At 46.1% G+C, this 5,678-nt stretch overlaps 1 pseudogene; it reads left to right on the top strand.

Annotated features, from left to right (window-relative positions):
• Positions 1-4,174: 4,174 nt before the first annotated feature.
• On the top strand, positions 4,175-5,200 carry LOC129474417 (tropomyosin alpha-3 chain-like; annotated as a pseudogene).
• Positions 5,201-5,678: the final 478 nt, after the last annotated feature.

Raw genomic sequence — 5,678 nt, forward strand, 5'->3', positions numbered from 1 at the left:
GGATTGACTTCTTACAGGTATGGAAGCTGAGTAGCCCAAGGTTAAGGGGCTGCATCTATTGAGAACCTTCTTGCTGGTGGAGACTCTCTGCAGTGTCCCAAGGCAGTGCAGGGCATCACACATGGCGAGGGGGCTGAGCGTGCTAGCTTAAGTCTCTCTTCCTCTTCTTCTTCTTCTTTTTTTAAAAAATTAGAGATGAAGTCTCACTATGTTGCCCAGGCTGGTCTCAAACTCCTGGGCTCGAGCAATCCTCTATCCTCGGCCTCTCAAAGTGCTGGGATTACAGATACAAGCCACCACGCTCATCCCTCTCTTCCTCTTCTTATAAAGCCACCAGTCTTACTCCCATGATAGCCCAGTAATCCACTAACCCATGAATCCATGAATAGATTAATCCATTCATAAGGGCAGAGCCCTCATGACCCAATCACCTCTTAGAGGCCCTACTTCTCAATATTGCCACATTGGCGATTAAATTTCAACATGAGTTTTGCAGGGGACAAATATTCAAACCACAGCACTCAGCAAATGGGAGTTAAAGCAATAAGAAAATGCCCTGGAAGGTTCTCAAGAGGGGAGGACTGTAGTCAGACACCTTCCTATTCAAATTCATCCCTGCTCCATTTGGAATTTGAATGCACTTGAGTGCTCACAGGAGCTAAATTATTCTTTTTGTATATATGGCAATGACAGTATTAGGTCCACAAATATCTTGGCATGTGGTTATTTTTTAAAAGGACAACATACTGTCAAGCTAGATACCAACAACCAGTAATCGCTCGAGTAATCACTTTTTAAAACTTCAGTCTAAAAAAGATTTCAAGAATTACTGCTATCTGCAATAAGAATGAATCTCATAGACTCAGTGAATGAGCAAAACAAGCCAGACACAGAAAGCTAGATACCAGATGATTCCATTTATACGAAATGCAAGAACAGACAAAACCAATCTATGGCGATAGAAGTCAGGATAATGGTTATTTTTGAGGAGGGTTGACTGGAAGGGAACCTTTTAGGGAGGTGGAATGACCTGTGTCTTGACCTGGGTTGGAATTACACAAGTGTACACAAAGTAAAGATTCACTGAGTTGTACATGTATAACTTATGCACTTTACTATGTGCAATTCATGCCTTAAAAATGTTTTGAAGAGTTGGATTGTTTCTTTCTGGTTATCCATGTCTTTCATTAAGATTCAGATAGTGACTGAGAACTGACTGAGCGCTTACAATGTACACACCCACTCAAGTGGGGCAAGTGGCAGAAACAAGGGAAGGTTAGGCCTTGGCTTAGCTGGCACTGGACTCTGGACTTACAAGGCTTACAGCTGGAGGGGGCTACCAAGGCCAACTGTGCTTGATGCCATTGAGACTCCCACTCCCACACATAGCCCAAAAGGGCCAAGGCCAGTCCTGGGCAGCCTGCTCCACCGGGGGAGTGGACCAATCAGAAGGCAGCTGGACGGACTGGGAATAGGAGAAGCTATTAGCAGCTACACTGGCCACGGGGCCCTGCAGGATCGAAGATGAGAATGGATCAGGCCCACAGGGCAAGGGGGAGGCCAGAGCCAGCAGGAAGGATAATTAGGAAAGACATCAGGCCAGGCTGGACAATGAAGGCTCAGAGATGTCAGGATTCTCACTCCCTATTGGGACCACCTGCCAGGAGGCGAGGGCTCCCCCTGGGGGCCAGGCAGGTAATGGACAATGGTCCCCAGATAAGAGACCAGAGACGTCCAGTTCATGCCCAACATTTCACAGCAAGTCAGGGACTCAGCCAGGCCAAGACCCCACACATCCTGCATTCTATAGGCTTCTCCCCACCACCCCAGCAACACCCCAAGGTGATGTCTATTTCCTAATCTGAATGTTCCACATTCTACGTTCCCTGCATTTTCAGCTCTTTTTTTTTTAAGACTTAATTCTTGATTCTTTTGACAGCTTACATCATCCTGAAAGTAAAGTGAAAAAGCCATACCACACTACCCACTTTTAATACAGATCTTTGTAGATTGGGAAGCATAAGCCAACCAAAAGAGTGATAATTAGTTCTGAATTCAAGCGAGGTTTATGGAATGTGAACCATTTGGGTAATCGGCTGGGGTGGTGCCATGAAGTGGTAATTAATTTGTTTTTTTCCCTAAAATGTTTTACTTAATTAAGGGAGGTGTTGATTTATATACACCCGTCCCCTGGGGATGGTTTGTAAGGCAGGAGAAAATTCCAACTGTCTCCCTGCCACGTTTCTCATCAAATTATTTCATTACACTCAGATACACTTTTGCAACACTGATTGTGACAGATTCTGGAGTTATGAGCTCATAAATACTGGGGGGTGGCGGGGAAGCTGGAGATGCACACTTAATGGGAAATGTTCTCATAATCAAAAGAATATTTCAAGCTGTGACAATGCAGGCCAAGAGAGGGAGGGGGAGCCACTTCAAAGAATAACAGGATGCTGAATAACCCAGCACCTGCAGCTCTGCCTCCTTCTGAGTCAGCTGGGCTCTCAAATATCAGCTTGCGAAGGGCGAATGTCAGGAGGATTTGTAGCCAGTCCTGGGTTCTTTGTCATAACTTACTTGGAGCTGACAGTAGCTTAAGTTTGTTCATTTACTTAACAAATATTTATTAAGCAGCTACTATGTGCTGGGCACTGTGCTACGCACTGGGAATACAATAGTGAACAAGACAAGCTTGGTTCCTACCTTCATGGAACTTATAGTCCAGGAAGAGAAAAATAATATAAACAAGTAAAAGAATAAACAGCTGATAAACATATGCCTACTCGATGATCTAGCAATTCTACTCTCAGGCATATATCCAAAATAAATGAGTGCATCTCTCCATGGAAAGACGTGTAAAAATGTTCACAGCAGTGGTATTCAACAGCAACCAGTCAGAAGCAACCCACGGTCGGCCAGCAGAAGAATGAATAAATGAATTGTGTTATACTGACACAATGGAACACTGCTGTGCAATGGGGTGTTGCTATGCAGTACTCCACGCAACAGCGATACAAAAAGAACAAACTGCTGTTGCATTTATCCACATGCAAAAATGTGGCTGTATCTCACAGACAATGATGAATGAAAGAATTTGGGCAAAAAGTGTCCAGATTATACTATTCCACTTACATAAAGCTCAAAGGCAAGCAAAACTCATCTATGATAGAAAACAAATAGAAATTAGATACTGGCTACCTTTGGGAAGAAGAGGCATGAGGGAGCTTTCTGGGGTGTCTGGGAACCTTCTATGTCCAGATATGGGGAATGGTTACAAGCACACATATGTAAAAAGTCATAGAGGCCAGGTGAGATGGCTCACGCCTATAATCCCAGCACTTTGGGAGGCCGAGGCAGGTGGATCACCTGAAGTCAGGAGTTCGAAACCAGCCTGACAACATGGTGAAACCCCATCTCTACTAAATACAAAAAATTAGCCGGGCGTGGTGGCACATGCTTGTAATTCCAGCTACTTGGGAGGCTGAGGCAGGATGATCACTTGAGCCTGGGAGGCAGAGGTTGCAGTGAGCCGAGATTGCACCATTGCACCCCAGCCTGGGCAACAGAATCAAAACTCTCAAAAAAAAAAAAAGTCATTGAGCTATACACTTAATATTATACTTCAATTAAACACGCGTTTTAGTGAGATCCAATACATTTTAAAAATAATAAATAGTAAGATAATCTCACATGTTGATGAAAGATATGAAGAAAATAAAACCAGGCCACAGGATGGGGAGCAAAGACCCTTCTGCAGAGATAGCTTTGAGATGCCACCTTTTCCAAAGGTGGCCCATGGGAAAACCTGAGGAATAAGCATTCCAGATAAGGAAGCTGCAAAGCCACCAGCTGCAAGGTGGGGCATCTGGGCATGTCTGAGCAACAGCACGGAGACCAGGATAGCTGGACTGGGAAAGTAGAAGAGGCCAGGGGGACTGTCAGGAGCTGGCCAACCCTATGGGCCACATAAGGATTCGGGTTTTATTCTAAGCATGATATGAGCCATTGGAAAGTGGAAGCAAAGAAATGGCATGACCCAACTGACCTGATTTTTTAAAACTGAGGCTACCTATTGGAATGTGGGGTGGGGGGCACTGACAGTAGGAGAAATGGCTGCAGTGCTGAGTGGAGAGGCAGGACCTGGAGCACAAGCAGGGGCTGGGTGGGCACCATGGCTGGGATCGCCATCATCAAGGCAGTGAAGCACAAGAGCCAGGTTCAGCAGCAGCAGGCAGATGATGCAGAGGAGAGAGCTAAGCGCCTCCAGTGGGGAGTAGAGGGAGCAAGGTGGGCCGAGAACAGGCTGAGGCCAAGGTGGCCTCCTTGAACCATAGGATCCAGCTGGTTGAAAAGGAGCTGGACCGTGTTCAGGCGTGCCTGGCCACTGCTCTGCAAAAGCCGGAAGAAGTGGTAAAAGCTGCTGATTGAGAGTGGGAGAGGTAGGAGGGTTATTGAAAATCGAGCCTTAAAAGATGAAGAAAAGGCTGGGTGCGGTGGCTCACGCCTGTAATCCTAGCACTTTGGGAGGCCGAAGTAGGTGGATCATCTGAGGTCAGGAGTTCAAGACCAGCCTGGCCAACACGGTAAAACTCTACTAAAAATAAAAAATTAGCCGGGTATGGTGGTGTGCACCTGTAAGGCAGGAGAATAACTTGAACCCAGGAGGCAGAGGTTGCAGTGAGCTGAGATCATGCCACTGCACTCCAGCCTGGGTGACAGAGGGAGACTCTGTCTCAAAAAAAAAAAAAAAAAAAAAGATGAAGAAAAGATGAAACTCCAGGAAATCCAACCCAAAGAAGCTAAGCACATTACAGAAGATAGGTAGGAAGCATGAAGATGGGGCTCGGCTCATAAGTTGGTGGTTGTTGAAGGAAACTTGGGACGCAGAGAGGAACAAGCTGAGCTGGGAGAGTCCTGTGGCTGAGAGACGGATGAGCAGATCAGATCGACAGACCAGAACCTGAAGTGGCTGAGTGCTGCCGAAGAAAAGGACTCTCAAAAAGAAGACAGATATGAGGAAGGAACCGAGATTCTTACTGATAAACGCAAGGAGGCAGAGACCCGGGCTGAGTTTGCTGAGAGATCAGTAGCCAGGCTGGAAGAGACAACTGAAGACTTGGAAGATAAACTGAAATGCACCAAGGAGGAGCACCTCTGTACACAAAGGATGCTGGACCAGACCTGCTTGACTGAATGAGATGCAGAGCACCCCAGTCCCACCTTGCCACTGCTCCTCCCTCTGACCCCAACTCCACCTAGGCCAGCCTGCCCAAAGCTGCCCTTTAACTGAGGGCTGATCTTTAACTGGAAGGCTGCTTTCTCCATTCACCGCCCCCACCTCCCCCATGTGTCTTTTTTGCCAAACTGTCTCTGCCTCTTCCCAGAGATTCCAGCTGCGCTAGAGGCTGAGCACCTTTGGGAACAACATTTAAGCGAATGTGAGTGCAACACATAATGTCTTCAAAAGCATGTTGTGTTGTATACATTTCTTAATTACCTTTTGTTGTTTTGTAGCAACCATTTGTAAAACATTCCAAATAGTTCCACAGCTCTGAAGCAGCAACCTAATCCCCTTCTCCGTTTTGGAAGGTGACTGTTTAGCTTACTGTATATTGCTTTCTCTAGAGAAGAGGGAAAAAGGTATGAGCCTGTCTTACTGAGAACCAAACAGAGCC

This window comes from Symphalangus syndactylus, chromosome 24 (assembly GCF_028878055.3).
Source record: "Symphalangus syndactylus isolate Jambi chromosome 24, NHGRI_mSymSyn1-v2.1_pri, whole genome shotgun sequence".
Lineage (NCBI taxonomy): Eukaryota > Metazoa > Chordata > Mammalia > Primates > Hylobatidae > Symphalangus > Symphalangus syndactylus.